Raw genomic sequence first — 21,796 nt, forward strand, 5'->3', positions numbered from 1 at the left:
AATGATGCTCCTAGCGCTTCCCGAGGACTCCAAGCACTCCACTTGACACCGTAAGCGCTGCAGACCCCACGAACCGCCAAAGCTTGGTTGAGGTCTCGCCGTCTCCTACCCATCCTGGACCTACGACAAGGCTCCAGTGGGTCAACCTCTCTTAAATCCAGAGAGCAGGAACAGCTCTTACAAGAGCTAATAGTATTAGCCAGGAGAGTATAACAAATCTTCAGCGTATAGAAATCCCCCAGTGTTGATCAGTTACCCAATTACCAGCCTCAACATGATGAAGGGTAAAACAGGAACTCTTTATTTGAACACACAAGCATTGATTTATACACATCTTCCAACAAGGTTGCCACCCACAGGGTTTTGTAAAAACAGCCAATAACCACATACAATACACTCAGACACTCCCACACAAAATCCTCCCCTCTGCCTGTGATACAATTACCTCACACTGGCTTGATGCAATAATCACAGGCAGGAGAATACACAATATCTTCTGTCCTGGAGACAACCGAGATGTAATTCAATTATCTCTCAGGACAAAGGGACATCGCCAATACACACAGAGAGACAATGGAACAAACCTCACTACTCAACGTATACAATGTCCCACCCTTTACAATACACATAGACATTTAACATCCCAAAATGGCACAAATTAGACCAGGGGTTCAAGTTAGTACAAGTCCTTTGTGAACAAAGGAGGCCTGGATGATGAGAGGGCCCATAATCTTGGGGCAAGAGGCTGGTAGCCAGGCCCCTCCAAAACCCAGTGGCGAGGTTGGTTTCGCCACACCAGTTATTACTTTAGTTGCCCTCCTTTGAACCCTCTCCAGCTCTGCTATGTCTGCCTTGTTCACAGGAGCCCATATCTGTACACAGTACTCCATGTGTGGTCTGACTAGTGATTTGTAAAGTGGTAGGACTATGTTCTCATCACCGGCATCTATGCCCCTTTTGATGCAACTTTTATCTTATTTCCTTGGCAGCAGCTGCCTGAGACTGGTTTCTACAGTTAAAGGGGTTATCGAAGTTTAAATACCCCCCCCCCCCCCTCTAGGATGCCCGGCCCCGCAACCCTGTTCATACTTACCTGGTCTGTTTCCTCCAGGATTGCTCCACGACCATGGCTTCATCTCTCCTGTCAGCAGAAATGCAGCCCCTTCCCCACCACCACCAGTCGACGGAGGTTGATTTCTGCTGGCAGGGAGATGCAGCCACGGCCTTGGAGTGATCCTGGAGGAGACTGGCATCAGGGACCAGGTAAATATGTGCAGGGTTGCAGGGCCGGGCATCCTCTAGGGGGTTATTTTAAACTTGGATAACCCCTTTAAGTTTACAGAAGTCCTATTCCATGTCAGTGTGGTATTGCAGCCCAGCCCCATTCACTTGAAAGAGACTGAGCTATGCCTTGGCCATGTGACCAATGAACGTGACATCACTGGCAGCTGATCAGCAGGGGTGCCAGGAGTTGGACCCCCACAGATCAGATATTGATGAACTTTCCTAAGGATAGGTCATCAATATTTTACTCCCAGAAAACCCCCTTAAGGGATCCTTTTAGGATCAATGTAAAAAAATGAAAATCAGACGTCATCTAGTACATGACAATTTCTTTATAGCAAAGCTAGAACCAGCCCTGTACCTCACATAGATCCGGCAATATACTTATTATGGAATAAGTTATGGAAAATCCGATTACTGGTAAGTGTAATCATCATTTTTTGTGGGGTAACCCTTTAAGAGACATTTTTACAGTATTCTTAGGCCATGCCTTAAGTGTCTTGTAGGTGGCGGTACTACGACAGGGACCACTTGGGAATGGGGCACATCCCAGTCTTGTCCTTACGCTGTGTCTGGTATTGCACCTTTTTTTTTTACTTATGCCCATTTTAATGTAGATTATATGCAACACCAAAAATCCCTTTAAAGGGGTTGGCTCATAAAGACATGCCCTGTATGGATGCCATTGTGTGAGAGTCCCTGTGATGTTATGTTCAGTTGGATCCAGGGCTTGGGGAAAAATCGGAAATCTGTGTGCATTCCGTGTCCGTAGGTCCATTCGCAAAACAAATAGAACATGTCCTACTCTTGTCCGTTTTGCGGACAAGGACAGGCTTTATTACAACGAATCCGCAAAAAAACAAAAAAAAAACGGATGCAATACGGATGTCACACGGTTGTCGCCATATATTTTTTTTTTTCGCGGATCCGTGTTTTGCTGACCGCAAAATACATAGTCGTGTGCACAAGCCTTTAGACTGCACGATAACCAGGCCAGTTATCATAGGAATGTAGATATACATAGAGAATGTTCTTTCTCGATAATTGGATCGTATCATCGAGCAGTCAGTCAGTTGAAGAACATGCAAACGATCGCTTGTTGGCTGATGGGCATCTTCTGGGTTGCACATCTATTGCCTAGATGCCTGCGGTGCCTTGCAAGATGACCCCCACTCAGGTATTTAAAGGGAATATGTAATCAGAAAATGACCTATTGTTTAAATCATGTTTTCATGTTAAAAATATTTTTATGTTTAAAATATTTTATGTCTCGCTTCAATATCTATATTACAAAAACAAAACATACAATCCTGCAGTTTCCCCCCTGTCCACTAAGCTTAATAATGGGCTTATTATTACAGGGGGATTAGAATGACAGATATTACCTATATATAGATAACACAAGATACTCTGTTCACAGTAGGTGATGTCCCAGCTTATCTACTCCCTCCTGACCTCTGCACAGGACACAGGGCGTGCCTAGAAAACTCTTCCATAGAGGTCATTGAGTCAGCTCCTGTCTATTATGTCTACAGCCCATGGTGGCTGCCATAAAGCAGATTTCTAAATGATGTTAAGAACAGCTCAGGCAAGATGGCAGTCTCCATAATCTCACTCAGGAAAGCATTAAAAAAAATAAAAAATCTGCAATCAGAAATAAAAACAGAAAAAAGTGTGTGTCACTATCTGGTTTTAACAGAATTTATTTTTTGACAAATTACCTTTTAAAGGTTAAGTACAACTTCGGAGACAATTTTTTTATGATTGCATGTTACTCATTTTTAGCTGAAAAATCTTTTTTTCAATTGGCCCTTATTAAAAATATTGAGCTGTTCTGTCACAAAGGATACATTTGGGCGTAGTTAAAGGCTCATGGGCCCTGGTGCAGGAGTTCAGCTCAGTGCTTTGTGGCCAGGGAAGCACATAGCCTAACTGCTGCCTGAGGCAAGAATTTTAAAAGCACCCCCCACCGCCCGCCATGCCAAATGTTTGACCTAACTGCTTACCTCCAACCAGAGGTGTAACTTGACCAGCATGTACTTTCTGGTGTTTTCTTGTGCGGCACAAGGGTCTTTGGGGCCTGTGACGCTTCGCGATCTCAGCAATACGAAGAATCACAATACGTCCGGTTTTAAAATCACAAAAAATTACAAGAGTCCTCTCCTGCACACAAAGAGTTAAAATATATATTTTTTTAAACCCAGAAGTAAGTCACCTTGCTAGTACAGCTCACAGATCAGAGTCAATTAGCACCTCCATGCCAAAATAATCTTCCTGGACAGAGGAGCACCCCCTGCCAGGTTATACATCCATCACTCTGATATCATCATGACAAAACCTCATAAAAAGTGCATCTTCCCAGTCTGTGTGGCTCCTGCATCGCAGTAGGTCTCACACCTTTAGCCTGGGCAGCAAACTTCAGAAGAAAAGGACAGATCCTTATTGTGCTGGACTGAACCGTCACTGGGGCTGCTGGAGAAGCCTGAGGGCCAGCCTCCTTCCTACAGACTATGGACCGAGAACTATGGAGACCCCCTCAGACCTTTTGGGGTTACAAGGAACTATGAACCCTGATTTATATGTGTAATTTATATGCCACATATTTCCTATTGCTCATTAAAAAGGCATGGTGTGGATTCAGCAACACAAAAAGGGTTAACTCTGCACTGGGGCTCCCACTGATTGTGTTAGTGATGGGATTAAGATAGTTGATTATAATAGCAGCCGACTCCTATGATACACTCGGGAGATAATCCCATCACATGTGTCTCTTCTTCCCATTCATTCATTATGGAGGGGGTGAAGATATCTGTTTGCATGTTTATTGTTGATTGCGTCAAAAACAATGCCAGTGTGTTTATTAATTGCGTCACAGACAATGCCATTGTGTTTGAATAGGGTTTGTTTTGTGTTTAAACTGTAGAGGATTGGCTGCTATGTCATGTCCTCAGTATTTCATGTGTATATAAGTCAATGCTGTGTGTTCAATAAAGAGTTCCTGTTTTACCCTTCATCATGTTGAGGCTGGTGTTTGGGTAACTGATCGACACTGGGGATTGCTATACGCTGAAGATTTGCTATACTCCCCTGGCTATACTATTAGCTCTTGTAGGAGCTGTTCCTGGTTCCTGTGGTGGTTTTGGTGTAGAGCGGAGTGCTTGGAGTCCTCGGGAAACACTAGGAGCATCCATAAACTGAGGTACCCGGTCGGGGTGCTAGGAGATCCGTTACACTTATCACACAGCTGGTTGGTACAAGAAGGAAGATGACCTGAAAGCCACCTTTTATTTCCTAATTTGAACTACCGGTACAGAGAAACTGGCAAAGCAATGATGCTGCCAGATTTTCTCCATCTCAGGGCAAGGACTGCCCCTCTTCCAATTACACAAGGATGGACTTGTGCGTGTCGCAGCCATTCCCAGCTCCAGAGTGGGTAAAACAGAGTGACCCACGCAGATCCTGGTCCTTCATCTAACATCGACTAACATCACAACCGCCCGCTCGACACTGGAACACCGCCATCTTGGATTACTCCTTTAAAAACTTTATCTTTTACTGGACTTTACCACGGTAATTCTGAACTTACAGACATTCTATTCCCTTCCACCTCTTTCCTATTTCTATTCAACCAATCTGTTCGACTGGAAGGTATATTTATCTGTCAGTTTTAATGTATATATTTTTTGTGTATAGTTTTTGGAATAAAACTAACGATTTTATCATTCCAGTTTTGCCCTTGTTACTGGATTATTTGGTCTATGTTAAGAACTCTGTCCTCAGAAGAGACATACTACCGCATTGTCTTATTTTTTATAAATTGTTAATTGGTTAGCTAGGTTGCAAATAACCGTTTCTTCCCTTTTAGGATTAGCTAGCCAGGGTCTCTTCGCCCCGATTCAATACGAAGAGTAGTGGCAGCAAATTAATTTGATTTCCAGTGCGAAATCAATCATTTTATTTTACCGATTGTATCATGTATGGGCACACCAACCAATCTTAAACGTCTACTGTGCTCACAGTGGATTCGCCTCCAGAAGTTTCTAGTGGACAAGACCTGTATGGCAACTGTGGCATAGTACGACGGGATTGGCGGGTGATTGTCACAGGGCCCCCTCAGGCTCCTGGGCCCGGTAGCGACTGCTAACTCTGCACCCCTTATAGCTACGTCCCTGGTTTAACTGTTTTTTTTAGATGTGTGATTGGTACTTTCACTTTATAACATCAGAGATAAGGAGCCCATCAGCTCCTGGTCTCATGGAAAAACCTCTCAGCTCTATACAGAAAAAAGGACTCCATATCTTTAATAAAGACTAATTTAAAAAAATTATTTTTAGCTCAAAATGAGTACAATGCAATAATTTAAAAAAAAACGGTGTACAAAGCCTTTAAGGACTTCAGCTACAGTTGTTTGAGATCTTCAGAGAGATCTGGATATAGACCCTAGTGGGAGCAGATGCTAAGGCCAGTACACAGAGGGATACAGAAGAAACAACACTGCTTTGAGAGACCTGGATGTAGACCTTAGTGGAGCTGGTGCTGTAGTATCCAGAACCCTAGGAGATACTAAAAGAAGACTCTGCACTGAGAAGGGGAGGACCCTCTTAAAGAAGATTGGTTGTCTGGGGAGACCTGCCGGTGGATGCCACTTGAGAAGGGAGTTGATGTTGAGGCCAACTCCCCCTGAGGGACACCCATCAGGAGGAGGATCTGGAGCGTTGCTGCCCCTTGTGACCAGTAAGAAGAGTTCTGTAGACTATATCACCTTGACTGTATATCCCACTCTACTGGATATATACCCTTCTATGTGGACTGTTTTCTCTCCTTTTGTGGCACAGTGCTTTTTAGGCAAATATTGTTGGGGCTGTTCCCTCATCACTCCCTCCGATTATCCAATAATCAAATAAACCCCCCTCGTGACTGTGCCCTACTTGAAACCCCCTGTCTATGAGCCAGTATGGAGAGCTGATCTGTCAGACCCAGGCCATTGATGCGTTGCATGGTCGGTCACTCAGTTGAATGTCCATTGTGTAATACTACATTACCCCTGTAGTGGCTTTCACCAGCTAGAAGAGCTGATCACAAGGAGTTAAGAGAAAGTAGCTACAATTTGTCTTCATGATCTAACGATGTATGATATGATTACATCACGATTAATATGATAGCGTTATGGTGACTGTCCATGCCTGCTGCAAACCTGCTCTTCTGAGTGGGCATGGCAGCAGTGCTATTCACCTGCTCCCCCACTCCTGTATTCCGGATTTTCGGACCTGCGGGTCTTCTCCTTCCTCCCCTGGTGCAGGCTATGACTTGCTGTCTGCCTGCACCATCTCTTACCACCCATAGGGAGACCATGCTCCTTCCAGCTCTCAGAGGGCCAGCGCACATGCGTCCTAATTCCCTCAGCCAATGGCTAGTATCCATTGATACTTAAGTCACCCTCCCCTGTGGGAAGTTGTCTGAGTAAGGGTACTTTCACACTAGCGGTTTTGTTTTCCGGTATTGAGTTCCATCACAGGAGCTCAATACCGTAAAAAAAAAAAAAGATCAGTTTTATCCTAATGCATTCTGAATATAGAGCATTCCATTCAGGATGCATCAGTTCAGTCCCTCTTACATTTTTTGGATGGAGAAAATACCGCAGCATGCTGCAGTTCTCTCCGGCCAAAAATACAGAACACTTGCCGGAATGCTGGATCCGGCATTAATTTACATTGAAGTGTATTAGTGCCGGCATTAAGTGCAGACCTTTAGAAATGCAAAGAAAAATTATTACCGGATACGTTTTTCCGGAGGACAGCCTGCTGGAATCCTCTGCTGCAAGTGTGAAAGTACCATAAAAGGTTCTTGTCAGCTAGTGTCCTGCAAATGTGTGATGTTTACGTTTGTCTGCCCATGTACCAACTTCTGCCTGTTTTCTTGATTTGAACCTTCGCTGCCTGTCTTGATCTCAGACTGTTCATCTGTCACGGTGGGGAGTGGGGGAGACTCCCCACCACATAGTGGGAACTGTTACTAGGCCAGACTACAGTAGGCCACAACCTACAGCCATCCTAATCCTGACTCTGATCTCCTGACCGCCTGAGCGAACCCTGAAGGTGGGAGGGCTCATGCACTGGATCCTGATGGTCCCTGGCATGGGGGTCAGGAATAGGACACAACCGGTTCCTCAGAGAATCAGACGAATTCTGAAGTCTCCAGCTGCCTAGTAACAGGTGGAGGGAAAAGACCATATGCCACAACTGAACGGCAGGTAAGTACACAGTGTAACAACAGAACACTAGCAACAACCAACACTTACTAGCTGAAGCAGAGATGGAAAGACGGCACCAAACATCTAACTGGACCTCCTTGTGAACACCAGATGCACGGAAGCTCCAGGCAGCGCTGCATACAGGCTTATGGTTCCCCCTCCGGGAAACCAGCCCCCTCGCGGAGGTACAACACACACAGGGAAAAACATCTTCCACACATGCAGGGACAAACACCAACAACAGCCCAGACATGTAACGGCAAACAAGACGTACAACAAACCCTGAACATAAACCCACACCAAACATACAACAAGTGAGGTTGGGTACATAGAGGATACAAGGGAGAAGCTGGGAAGACCTTGATGACCACAATGGTGGCCCTCACCGGACAGATGGTAAAGCCAGGAGCAGTGAACCACCAGCACACACCAAGCATGGAGAAACACTGAGCTACAGGCTTCTAGCAGAAGCTAAATAGCTCAAAGCGACCACACCCAATCAGGGGGTAAACCCTTACAGCACCAGACAGGGGAAGGCTACAACTTAATGGGGAAGTGCACACACCAGCCACCACATTGCCACCGGCAACAGCATGTGTGGCAACCATGTCACGGCGCACACAGCCAAAGCCGAGACACTGCCACCACATGCCAAAACAGAAACACGTTGCCACCGGCAACCGCAAGCATGGCACATGAGTCACGGCGCATACAGCAAAGGCTGTGACATCATCAAATTGCTCATACTCTGTCTGTCCTGACTCCAGCTTGTCCCAGACTACGGATTCTCCTGATCCCTCAGTGCTCCACACCGGTATCTCTTAACCCCCATGGGTCAGCAGTCACTTTAACAGAGACTGAGAGGTAGCAGCCTGGTGGTTCCCCTGCAGTGAAGTCCAGATCCCTGCATAGGAGTTAAAGGGTGAATACCAGAGTGCCACCTTGATAAAGCCCTTGCGTCCATAGATAGATCTTTGTGAATTCACACTTCCTACATCTAGTGTTCTTTCCTTTTGCCACCTCTTGGTTGGTGGCCAATATTTTGTGCCAAAATAACTACAGAAACAGTCAATAAATGTGGTGACTTACGCCATGCTGCCTTTTTTAGACACTTTTCATCTAGGGAGACGTTTAGACTTGATGCCCGCAGCGCATATACCAACTTTGTGGCAGAATTGTGAGACGTTTTGCTTAGTAAAACTTCCCCATGGTTCCCTTTGAAATAAGAACTCATCCAGATGGGCAGACGGCACTATGAATTACCTCTTTGGGGTGCAGTATTATCCTTTAGAAGCAATGCTATGAGCGCCATATTGACAGATCCTGAATACAGCCATGTGCTTGGGTGATCCAAATCAACAGTTATTATCCATTACCAGCTGTATGGATCTTCGAGGAACCTTGGCCTTTTCCAGGAGTAGTAGGTCTGGCTGCCATTGCAATCTCTGCCCCCCATTCTTGAAAGAGTGAGTGTTCAGTGCAGCACCAAGGATATCCAGGAGAGATGACGTTATATGGACGTCAGACAAAGAAGAGGTTGTTACAATAATTCCATAAAATGAGAACACTGCCACCATTGTGTCTTGTGAGTTTTGAATGAACTTATTGTAAGAACATGTAGCTATAGAAGAAACCACTAAAGTCTATACAGGACCATTAGGGAGGAGCTACCTTTTTCTTGCACCGTTTTACATAGTGTGGCGAAAATAACCTCGCCACTGGGTTTTGGAGGGGCCTGGTTTCCAGCCTTTTGCCTCAGGAATATGGCCCATATAATAAAGGGCTTCTGTCACCCCACTAAACTTTTTTTTTTTGGGGGGGTACTTATAATCCCTATACTGCGATATATCTATACATTATGTTATTGATCATTTTCGTTCAGTAGATAATGCAAAAAACATACTTTTATAATATGCAAATTACCTGTCTACCAGCAAGTAGGGCGGCTACTTGCTGGTAGCCGCCGCAAAAAAACGCCCCCTCCTCCTGTTGATTGACAGGACCAGCAGCGATCTCCTCCTCCGGCCGGCCCTGTCTGCATTTCAAAAATCGCGCACCTGTCTTGATTCGGCGCAGGTGCCCTGAGATAAGGAGGCTCGCCTCCTCAGAACTCCCTCAGTGCGCCTGCGCCGATGACAGTTGTTCAGTTTTTATCGTGCGGGTGCAATGCGATTTAATGCGTTTTACACGCGCATGATAAAAAACATCTCTTAGCAACCATACGTGAAAAATGCATCGCATCCGCACTTGCTTGCATCCACTTCTATGGGGCCAGCGTTGTGTGAAAATCACAGAATATGGACTCATGCACACGACCGTTGTTTGGGTCCGCATCCGAACCACCGTTTTGGCGGTTCGGATGCGGACCCATTCATTTCAACGGGGCCGCAAAAGATGCAGACAGCACTCCGTGTGCTATCCGCATCCGTGGCTCCGTTCCGCGGCCCCGCTAAAAAAATATAATACGCACTTTGCGGACAATAGGCATAGAATAGGCATTTATATTGCCGGCGCCCGTTCCGTTCCGTTCCGCAAATTGCGGAAGGCAACACGGGCGCCTTCCGTTTTTTGCGGATACGCAGTTTGTGGATCGCAACAAATGGCACGGTCGTGTGCATGAGGCCTATAGAACATGCTGCGATTTTCATGCAACGCACAAGTGATGCGTGAAAACCAACGCTCATGTACACAGAGCCATTGAAATGAATGGGTCCGGATTCCGTGCGGACGCAATGCGTTCGTATCAAGCATTGTACCCATGCGGAATACTTGCACATGGTGCAGATTGCTTGTGTTTTTTCCGCAGCGTAATACAGTAGCAGCAAAGTGTATGAGATCTCAAATCTCATGTGCAATTGCTTTTTTCTTAGGTGCGGAAATTGACTTGCGGTGTGGATTTTAAAATCCACAGAATGTCAATTGTTGTGATTCCGCACCTTCTGTAGAGGGGCTTACCCTATAGACTTCAATAGGAGTGTTAACAAAAGCCACATAAAACACACCAAAACGGTGATCGTGTTTAGTTTTTGTGTGTGCCGATTTCATGCGTATTTTCTGCATACAAATCTGCATTGCGTGCAGTCGCCCTGACAGGTCGGTATATCGGTGTACGTGATATGTGGCTTCTTCACATAAGAGTCCATTCACACGTCTGCATGCCTTTCTGCAATATCGGGAACGGGTGCGGACCCATTCATTCTCAGAAATGCAAAAAAATTGCAGACAAGATTAGGCAGTTCTATGGGGGGTGCCGGTCGGATGTATTGCGGATCCGAAATACACTACGGACGCGTGAATGGACCCTAAGGCTTTCTTTCAGCTGGGATCCAATCCTGCTTATGGCATACAATATGGAGAGGAATAAGGAGATGATGGGGGTCATTTATTAAGACCCGTGTTTTAGACGCAGGTCTTAATAACCCCTACATCTAACGGTGGATCCGACGACGTTATGAAGAGGCGCCGGCCTCTCCATAACTTCGGCTCATCCACCGCCGGTCTAAATGTACGATAGCTTCCTTGCTGTCTTATATTTAGACCATTTTCTACGCCCACTTTTTTAGACCTGGTGTGAGCGGGGAAAAGACGCAATCTGCGCCTAAAGCACCCCTATGACCCCCAATATGTACAGGCCGGACGGCTGTCTTTTTATAGCCTCACATACTACGTTACTATGTGCTTGTGTGAACAGATACCAATTTTTTATTTTATTTTTTAGTACCTATGTAAAATTCACTGTAGTCATTTTGCATTGTAGTTCCATTGGATCCACCACCAACCTAACATCTATGGGTCTGGCAGACACTTTAGATCGGGCAGGCATAATTAGGCTACATTCACACGACCGTGCCGCAAATTGCAGATCCACAAAACACGGATGCCGCCCGTGTGTGTGTGTGTTCAGCAATTAATGGAAAGGGCGGCCCATTATAGAAATGCCTATTCTTGTCCGCAAAACGGTCAAGATGAGGACATGTTCTATTTTTTTGTGGGGCCGTGGAACGGAGAAACACAGAGTGCTGTCTGCATCTTTTGTGGCCCAATTGAAGTAAAAGGGTGCGCATCCGAGCCGTAAAAAATGCAGCGCTGATGCGGAGCAAAACAACATCGTTGTGTGAATATAGCCTTAGTCTAGGTGAATGTAATTTTCCCAAACCCAGATTCCTCCATCAGAAGTCCAGTGACGACGCGCTTTACACCTCTCCAGCCAACACTTGGCATTGTGTATGGTGATCTTAGACCTGTGTGATGCTGCTCGATCATGGCCATTTCCTGAAGCTCTCACTTCCAGAGGCAGGCAATTTTTTTTTTTTTTATGGTATACCACTTCATGGCTGAGCTGTTACTCCTAAACGCTTCCACTTTGCAAAAAAAAAACTAAACCCATAGACATGAGACATAGATTTCAGCAGGACCGCTTGACTATCTTATGTATATGAAGGTCTCCTGACGGATGTTGCAGAAAGAAGGCTTGGTCATATTACATTTCAACGCCTGATCCTTTTTGTTCGGAAAGCAGCTTCCTCCCCAGACAACACATGCATCCTTGGCCTAACCAAGCTTTCACGTTCAGCCAATGGCTACCGTCTGGGCGCGTTGATGGTTTATCGGAGCAGATGTAGAAAATCTGAATTTTTACAAACTGATTTCTGACGAAGGTCTAATCCTGTGACGGGACCATGTGCGGTGGGTTTGCCGGGATCTGCACCACGTCAACCACTGACCACCCTTTGCAATGTGGAGGATGAAATCTATTAAATCTACAGCAAAATCCAAAACCTTTACGTTGCATAATCGTGGTGAAATCTGCCCCTTATCCTCAGGACTCGTGCACACATATTGCAGTCCCCAACGCACGGGCACTATCCGTGCAGCTGCCGCGACAGATTCAGACACATTCAACTTGAATGGCTCCGTGATCCGTCCGCACCGCAAAAAAATAGAACACAGAGGCACGGAGAGAAACCTCTGCTCCGCACTGCGGACCCATTAAAGTGAACAGGTCCGCATCCGTGATGTGGGGTGCACACGGCCAGTCCCCATGTATTGCGGACCCACTGTTTGCAGACCGCAATACGGGCACGGCCGTGTGCATGAGGCCTTACAGTGTGAGCTCTTCATCGCGGCCCATGCTTCTCTATGGAGATTGCATGGCTGTGCGCGCTCGATACGTTGCACCTGTTTGCAATGGGCGTGTGTGAAATACTTGGGTGGCCGCATAATGTATGTGACTGTACAGGTGTCTGCCAACCCCTCGTCTCTTCCTATATACACACATTCGGCTGGGCCAGTTTGCTAACCATCCAAAAGATCCTTCGGCATACAATTTTTCCACGCGGTATGGTCATCTTTCGCTGGAGTCCAGCTTTGCAATATTAACCCATTCGCCTCCAGGCCACTCATCTTACGTGGAGGCGACCCACGGGAGATGATTGGAAGAAAGTGCAGAGAGAGAACATTAAGAAGCCCATAGGAGTCATAACAGGGACAGTGCCATTACAGCGCATGATTTATTAGCAAGACAGAGGGTTAGAAAGGGGGGGTGGGTGACTCAGAAGGATGGGGGACGGGGAAATAATGCATTCCATCCCCCAGGAACCAGAGGGGAACGCGCGATGGATGAGCAGAGAGGTGGGGAGGCCTGGAGTGAAAAAGGAGGGGGAGGCAGCGAAAGCATTTCCTGTGGAGTAATGAACCAGAGGAGTTGCTAGAATATGCACTAATAATACACCCAGTTTCCATCTCCTGCTCTGCAGAGTACACACGCCCTGCACTAGGCTACCAGGTACAGCCTGTATCCCTCGGCGGCTGTGCCCAGGGATAATTACACGTGCCACCCTTGTGGCACCAAACCGGGTCTATTTTTGGAAGGTTTCTGATTTATTACATGTAGACTGGGGAAAAACTAAGAGAGCGCCACTTTTCTCAACGCGTCACACGTATTATAATCATCTGGCACGGGTGACGCAAAATGGCCTTTTAGGCTTTGTTCACACAGTGCAGTTTTTTTAGGGGGATTGCCTCATAGAAAAGCCAGGGTTGGGGCTCCACCAGTCCGTAAATTAAATTGCAGTAAGCGTGCATTCACGCAAGGGTTTTTCCTTGGCGTTTTTCTGCATCTTTAGTAGCATATATGGTGCAATACTATTTTTTCACATTAGTAAAAATGCCAGCGCCAGATGCCAGTCTATGGGAACTCACAAGCGTTTTTTTTGTTTTTTTTGCTCCTGATGTTATTAGGTGCCATAGTTTTCCCATCACCTTCTCTGTAGGGGGTAAAACAGCATGACGAAAAACACTAGTGCGCAAACACCGCGTTTGGATAAGAACGACACAGAAACGTGGCAAACAAATAACACAGGTGCCCCAAGAAAAAAAAAAAAAAGTCAATCCCAAATTCATTGTGTAAGCTCCCTGGTGCAAATGGCAGCATAATCAATTACCTGAGCCGTAATTAAGAGGTAGATGATAACGCTTTACAGCCAACACCTGGTATTGTGTATAGTGATCTTAAGGGCTCATGCACACGACCGTATGTATTTTGTGGTCCGCAAAAATACGGATGACATCCGTGTGCATTTCGTATTTTGCAGAACGGAACAGCTGGCCCCTAATAGAACAGTCCTACCCTTGTCTGTAATGCGAATAGGACATGTTCTGTTTTTTTTGCGGAATGGAAATACGGACATAAGGAAACAGAATGCATACGGTCCGCAAAAAAAAAAAAAAAGAACTGAACGGACGCGGAAATATGTTCGTGGGCATAAGCCCTAAAGAGGTTTTCCCATCACAGACAATGTCGCTAGGATATGCCCCTATTGTACCGCTGGGACCTGCACCTATATCGAGAACAGAGCCCTGAAAGTGTTGGAGGGCACACTGCGCAGCCGCCCTCCATTTATTTTCTATGGGGCCATGGAAAATAGTTGAGCCCTGGCTCCGCTATTTCAGTTGGGCTCATAGAAGTCAATGGGAGCGGTGGCCGGACCAGAGTCCTTCAGCCACCACCTTCCGGGACTCCGTTCCCGATATAGGTGTGGGTATCAAAGAATGGGGGCATATCGCATTGTCCGTGATTGGAATACCCCCTTTAAGGCCGCTTTACACTGCTTATTCCTGCAGCGTTCCTTCCTGACAATCGCCTGCTCATCAGTGGAGGAGACTGCTGCTATTACATGCAGCGATCTTCTCCACAGTATGGGGAGAAGCATTCATTAATGCCATGAAAATCTGCTGCCCACAGTGACTATATCACCTCCACGAGGCAGCCATTGCAATGGTCTCAGCATTAATTAATACTAGTAGCATCTGGTATTTATACACCTGGCTGGCAGAAGATGGTGCCCTCCTGCATTTTACTGTAAGGGCTCGTGCACACGACAGTTTGTATTTTGCTGCATTGCGTATTTGGCTCTGCAGGATCAGTATTTTATGCGGCACTGTAGTATTTTCTGGCCCCACCTATAGATATTGGCGCTGACTTTTATCAATTTGGACCCGCCTACAACATGGGGCCACTTTTAGTTTTTTGCCAGGGCCACTTTACGTTCCCAGTCTGCCACTGGTCTGGGGACTCTCCCCCGTGTGCTGCTGGCACGCCTCCGGCAGAACGTGCGCCCCTGACTGGAGCAGTTTTTACTCCTCTTTTACACCTGTTTTCAGGCATAAAAGACAGTAAATTTGCCAAAGCCCTGGCCTCCGCCACAAGTGGCAAGGATGGCGTAAAACCACCCATGCAACAAAAGTCACAAAAAGGGTTCTTGTGACATTTTTACGCCAAAAACGGATGTAAAAATGTTTATAAATGAGCCCCCGTATCGCCCCCTCCTACAAGCATTGCAGGTTTGTGCAGAATGCAATGGAGAAAACCCTTGTATGAAACTGAAGGCACACACAGTAGAGGCCTCATGCTTCTGTATGGCGGTCCTACTACGGCTCCGTACATAACAGAGCTGGATGACAACTGTGTGCAAGGTGTCTGTCCACATTGCAGAGCTGTAGACACTAAGGTGGGCATTTATCAACCCTTAAGCCTCATGCACACGGCAGTTGATCGGCCGTTCCGTGAATTGGGGGCCGCAATTTGCCCCTAATGCACGGGCAACATCCATGTGGATTCTGCAGATAGACAATCTTGCACTACTTTTTAGCGGTGCGGAGGCACAGACAGAAACCCCACGTAAGCACTCCGTGGGGTTCGGCACCACACCTTCTGGATTGCGGAAGCATTCAAATGAATGGGTTTGCATCCATGATGCGGGGTGCACGCGGCCGGTGCCCACGTATTGCGGACCCGCTGTTTTGGCACGGCTGGGTGAATGAGGCCTTATACATCAGATAATTGGCATAAAAAAAAAATAAGAGAAATCGTGCATAAACAGACTGAGGGTTTTGCACCCTACTTGCCACTTTTCCAAAAGGTTGTCAGGGCTGGGCATAACCAGCCCAGCACATTTATTATAATCCATGCCAGGAAACCGGCGTAGATTATAACTAAAATCTCTACCTTGCTGGTGTTGATTTCAGTTCACAGATACGCAATTATTAAGAAGCTTGTGCATCTTGATTGTGGCGCATCTGACGCCAGAGGGTTATAGATGAAGACCGGCATGTAAAACGCTGATCTTAATAAATGTCCTTCCCATCTGTGTTGCTGTATTATGGGGATAAACTCTAGAGGAGAATACCTCTGTAGGCTCTTTCACACCTGCGTTCTTTTCTTCCGGCATAGAGTTCCGTCGTCGGGGCTCTATGCCGGAAGAATCCTGATCAGGATTATCCTAATGCATTCTGAATTGAGAGAAATCCGTTCAGGATGTCTTCAGTTCCGGACCGGAACGTTTTTTGGCCGGAGAAAATACCGCAGCATGCTGCGCTTTTTGCTCCGGCCAAAAATCCGGAACACTTGCCGCAAGGCCGGATCCGGAATGAATGCCCATTGAAAGGCATTGATCCGGATCCGGCCTTAAGCTAAACGTCGTTTCGGCGCATTGCCGGATCCGACGTTTAGCTTTTTCCGAATGGTTACCATGGCTGCCGGGACGCTAAAGTCCTGGCAGCCATGGTAAAAAGTGTAGTGGGGAGCGGGGGAGCAGCATACTTACCGTCCGTGCGGCTCCCGGGGCGCTCCAGAGTGACGTCAGGGCGCCCCAGGCGCATGGATGACGTGATCACATGACACGTCATCCATGCGCATGGGGCGCTCTGACGTCATTCTGGAGCGCCCCGGGAGCCGCACGGACGGTAAGTATACTGCTCCCCCGCTCCTACTATGGCAACCAGGACTTTAATAGCATCCTGGCTGCCATAGTAACACTGAAAGCATTTTGAAGACGGATCAGTCTTCAAATGCTTTCAGTACACTTGCGTTTTTTCCGGATCCGGCGTGTAATTCCGGCAAATGGAGTACACGCCGGATCCGGACAACGCAAGTGTGAAAGAGCCCGTATACTGCATCCAACATGACTTTTTTTTAGTGCTGGATTTATATGGAATCTGACTTAAAAATCCTACAATCCAGTAGGGCACCATACACTGCTGTGGGTGATGTATTATGGCTTTAAGGGCTCATGCACACAAACTTATGTTTTGTCCACATATTTTGGCAGATCTGATGCGGACCCATTTACGTAAATGGAGCCACAAAAGATGTGGACAGCACACTGTATACTGTCCACACCAGCACGTCCGTTCCATAGCATCCGCAAAATGCTAGAACATGTTTTTACTAATTTTTGGCTAAAAATAAATTTTTTATTACTCTATTCTGTCACAAAGGGTTAACTGTTTTTCTAGTTGTGTGACTGGTCCTTGCACTATAACCCTTATCTCTAAACTACCAAGATCATAAACACTTATTTAAGGCCTCATGCACACGACCGTTTGTGCCGTTTTCCGTTTTTTTTCGCGGATCCATTGACTTTCAATGGGTCCGTGGAAAAATCGGAAAATGCACCGTTTTGCAGCAGAGGCCGTGATCCGTGTATCCTGTCCGTCAAAAAAATATGACCGGTCCTATTTTTTTGACGGACAACGGTTCACGGACCCATTCAAGTCAATGGGTCCGTGAAAGAACACGGACGCACACAAGATTGGCATCCGTGTCCGTGATCCGTGGCCGTAGGTTGCTTTCATACAGACGGATCCGAAGATCCGTCTGCATAAAAGCTTTTTCTGATCTAAGTTTTCACTTCGTGAAAACTCATATCCGACAGTATATTCTAACACAGAAGCGTTCCCATGGTGATGGGGACGCTTCTAGTTAGAATACACTACAAACTTTGTACAAGACTGCCCCCTGCTGCCTGGCAGCACCCGATCTCTTACAGGGGGATATGATAGTACAATTAACCCCTTTAGGTGCCGCACCTGAAGGGGTTAATTGTGCTATCATATTCCCCTGTGAGAGATCAGGGCTGCCAGGCAGCAGGGGGCAGACCCCCCCCTCCCCAGTTTGAATATCGTTGGTGGCAGAGTGTGCGCCCACCATCGCCCCCCCCTCCCTCCCTCTATTGTAATAAACCGTTGGTGGCACAGTGTGCGCCCACCATCGGCCCCCCCCTCCCTCTATAGCAGTAACAACATTGGTGGCAGTGTGCGGCCTCCCATCCCCCCCCCCCCCCCCCCCCCATCATTGGTGGCAGCGGAGTTCCGATCGGAGTCCCAGTTTAATCGCTGGGGCTCCGATCGGTAACCATGGCAACCAGGAAGCTACTGCAGCCCTGGTTGCCATGGTTACTTAGCAATAGTACAACAGTAGAAGATTCATACTTACCTGCTTGCTGCTGCGATGTCTGTGACCGGCCGGGAGCTCCTCCTACTGGTAAGTGACAGTTCTTTAGCAATGCGCCGCACAGACCTTTCACTTACCAGTAGGTGGAGCTCCCGGCCGGACACAGACATCGCAGCAGCAAGCAGGTAACTATGAGTCTTCTACTATTGTACTATTGCTAAGTAACCATGGCAACCAGGACTGCAGTAGCGTCCTGGTTGCCATGGTTACCGATCGGAGCCCCAGCGATTAAACTGGGACTCCGATCGGAACTCCGCTACCACCAATGATGGGGGGGGGGGGGGGGAGAATGGGAGGCCGCACACTGCCACCAATGTTGTTACTGCTATAGAGGGAGGGGGGGGGCGATGGTGGGCGCACACTGTGCCACCAACGATTTATTACAATAGAGGGAGGGGGCGATGGTGGGCGCACACTGTGCCACCAACGATTTATTAGAATAGAGGGAGGGGGGGGGGGCGATGGTGGGCGCACACTGTGCCACCAACGATTTACTACACTAGAGGGAGGAAGGGGGGGGGGGCCGCACACTGGCCACCAATGTTATTAATACAATAGAGGGAGGGAGGGGGGGCCGCACTGGCCACCAATGAAATTTAAACTGGGGAGGGAGGGGGGGTCTGCCCCCTGCTGCCTTGGCAGCCCTGGATCTCTTACAGGGGGCTATGATACGCACAATTAACCCCTTCAGGTGCAGCACCTGAGGGGTTAATTGTGCTGATCACGGCCCCCTGTAAGAGATCGGGTGCTGCCAGGCAGCAGGGGGCAGTCTTGTACAAAGTTTGTAGTGTATTCTAACTAGAAGCGTCCCCATCACCATGGGAACGCCTCTGTTAGAATATACTGTCGGATCTGAGTTTCACGAAGTAGCTCATATCCGACAGTATATTCTAACAGAGGCGTTCCGATGGTGATGGGGACGCTTCAAGTTAAAATATACCATCGGATTGGAGAAAACTCCAATCCGATGGTATAAAAGAACTCCAGACTTTACATTGAAAGTCAATGGGGACGGATCAGTTTGAAATGGCACCATATTGTGTCAACATGAAACGGATCCGTCCCCATTGACTTGCATTGTAATTCAGGACGGATCCGTTTGGCTCCGCACGGCCAGGCGGACACCAAAACGACATTTTTTCATGTCCGTGGATCCTCCAAAAATCAAGGAAGACCCACGGACGAAAAAACGGTCACGGATCACGGACCCCTTTTTTGCGGACCGTGAAAAAAAACTGTCGTGTGCACGAGGCCCAAGCCACATTCTTAGGCCTCATGCACACGGACGTTTTTTTTCACGGTCCGCAAAACGGGGTTCCGTTGGTCCGTGATCCGTGACCGTTTTTCCGTCCGTGGGTCTTCCTTGATTTTTGGAGGATCCACGGACATGAAAAAAAAGTCGTTTTGGCGTCCGCCTGGCCGTGCGGAGCCAAACGGATCCGTCCTGAATTACAATGCAAGTCAATAAGGACGGATCCGTTTGAAGTTGACACAATATGGTGCTATTTCAAACGGATCCGTCCCCATTGACTTTCAATGTAAAGTCTGGAGTTCTTTTATACCATCGGATTGGAGTTTTCTCCAATCCGATGGTATATTTTAACTTGAAGCGTCCCCATCACCATGGGAACGCCTCTATGTTAGAATATACTGTCGGATATGAGCTACATCGTGAAAATCAGATCCGACAGTATATTCTAACACAGAGGCGTTCCCATGGTGATGGGGACGCTTCAGGTTAGAATATACTGAAAAACTGTGTACATGACTGCCCCCTGCTGCCTGGCAGGTGCTGCCAGGCAGCAGGGGGCAGACCCCCCCCCCCCCTGTTTTTAACTCATTGGTGGCCAGTGCGGCCGCCCCCCCCCCCTCCCTCCCCTGTAGTAAACTCGTTGGTGTCCAGTGGGCCCCCCCTCCCTCCCCTGTAGTTAACTCGTTGGTGTCCAGTGGGCCCCCCCTCCCTCCGCTGTAGATAACTCGTTGGTGGCCAGTGGGCCCTCTCCCCTCCCTCCCCCTCCTAATTAAAATCGCCCCCCTATCATTGGTGGCAGTGGTGAGTACCGATCGGAGTCCCAGTGTAATCGCTGGGGCTCCGATCGGTAACCATGGCAACCGGGACGCTACTGCAGTCCCGGTTGCCATGGTAGCTTAGCAATTTGTAGAAGCTTTATACTTACCTGAAGAGCAGTGATGTCTGTGACCGGCCGGGAGCTCCTCCTACTGGTAAGTGAAAGGTCTGTGCGGCGCATTGCTTATAGCACAGACCTGTCACTTACCAGTAGGAGGAGCTCCCGGCCGGTCACAGACATCGCTGCTCTTCAGGTAAGTATAAAGCTTCTACAAATTGCTAAGCTACCATGGCAACCGGGACTGCAGTAGCGTCCCGGTTGCCATGGTTACCGATCGGAGCCCCAGCGATTACACTGGGACTCCGATCGGTACTCACCACTGCCACCAATGATAGGGGGGCGATTTTAATTAGGAGGGGGTGGGAGGGGAGAGGGCCCACTGGCCACCAATGAGTTATCTATAGCGGACGGAGGGGGGGCCCACTGGACACCAATGAGTTATCTATAGCGGACGGAGGGGGGGCCCACTGGACACCAATGAGTTATCTATAGCGGACGGAGGGGGGGCCCACTGGACACCAATGAGTTATCTATAGCGGACGGAGGGGGGGCCCACTGGACACCAATTAGTTAACTACAGGGGAGGGAGGGGGGGCTGGCTACCAAGAAGTTAACTACATGGGGAGGGAGGGGGGGGGGGGGGCGGCCGCACTGGCCACAAATGAGTTAAAAACAGGGGGGGGGGGGGGGGGGGTCTGCCCCCTGCTGCCTGGCAGCACCTGCCAGGCAGCAGGGGGCAGTCATGTACACAGTTTTTCAGTATATTCTAACCTGAAGCGTCCCCATCACCATGGGAACGCCTCTGTGTTAGAATATACTGTCGGATCTGAGTTTTCGCGAAGTGAAAACTCAGCTCTGAAAAAGCTTTTATGCAGACGGATCTTCGGATCCGTCTGTATGAAAGCAACCTACGGCCACGGATGCCAATCTTGTGTGCATCCGTGTTCTTTCACGGACCCATTGACTTGAATGGGTCCGTGAACCGTTGTCCGTCAAAAAAATAGGACAGGTCATATTTTTTTGACGGACAGGATACACGGATCACGGCCTCGGCTGCAAAACGGTGCATTTTCCGATTTTTCCACGGACCCATTGAAAGTCAATGGGTCCGCGAAAAAAAACGGAAAACGGCACAACGGCCACGGATGCACACAACGGTCGTGTGCATGAGGCCTAAGGCTACTTTCACACTTGCAGCAGAGGAATCCGGCAGGCAGTTCAGTCGCCGGTACTGCCTGACGGATCCGTCAATACGTATGCAAACTGATGGCATTTGTCAGACTTGCCGGATCCGTCTCTCCGCAGCGTGCTGCGGTATTATCTCAGTCCTGAAGACATCCT

Source organism: Bufo gargarizans, unplaced genomic scaffold (genome assembly GCF_014858855.1).
Source record: "Bufo gargarizans isolate SCDJY-AF-19 unplaced genomic scaffold, ASM1485885v1 original_scaffold_2086_pilon, whole genome shotgun sequence".
NCBI classification, from domain to species: Eukaryota; Metazoa; Chordata; class Amphibia; order Anura; family Bufonidae; genus Bufo; species Bufo gargarizans.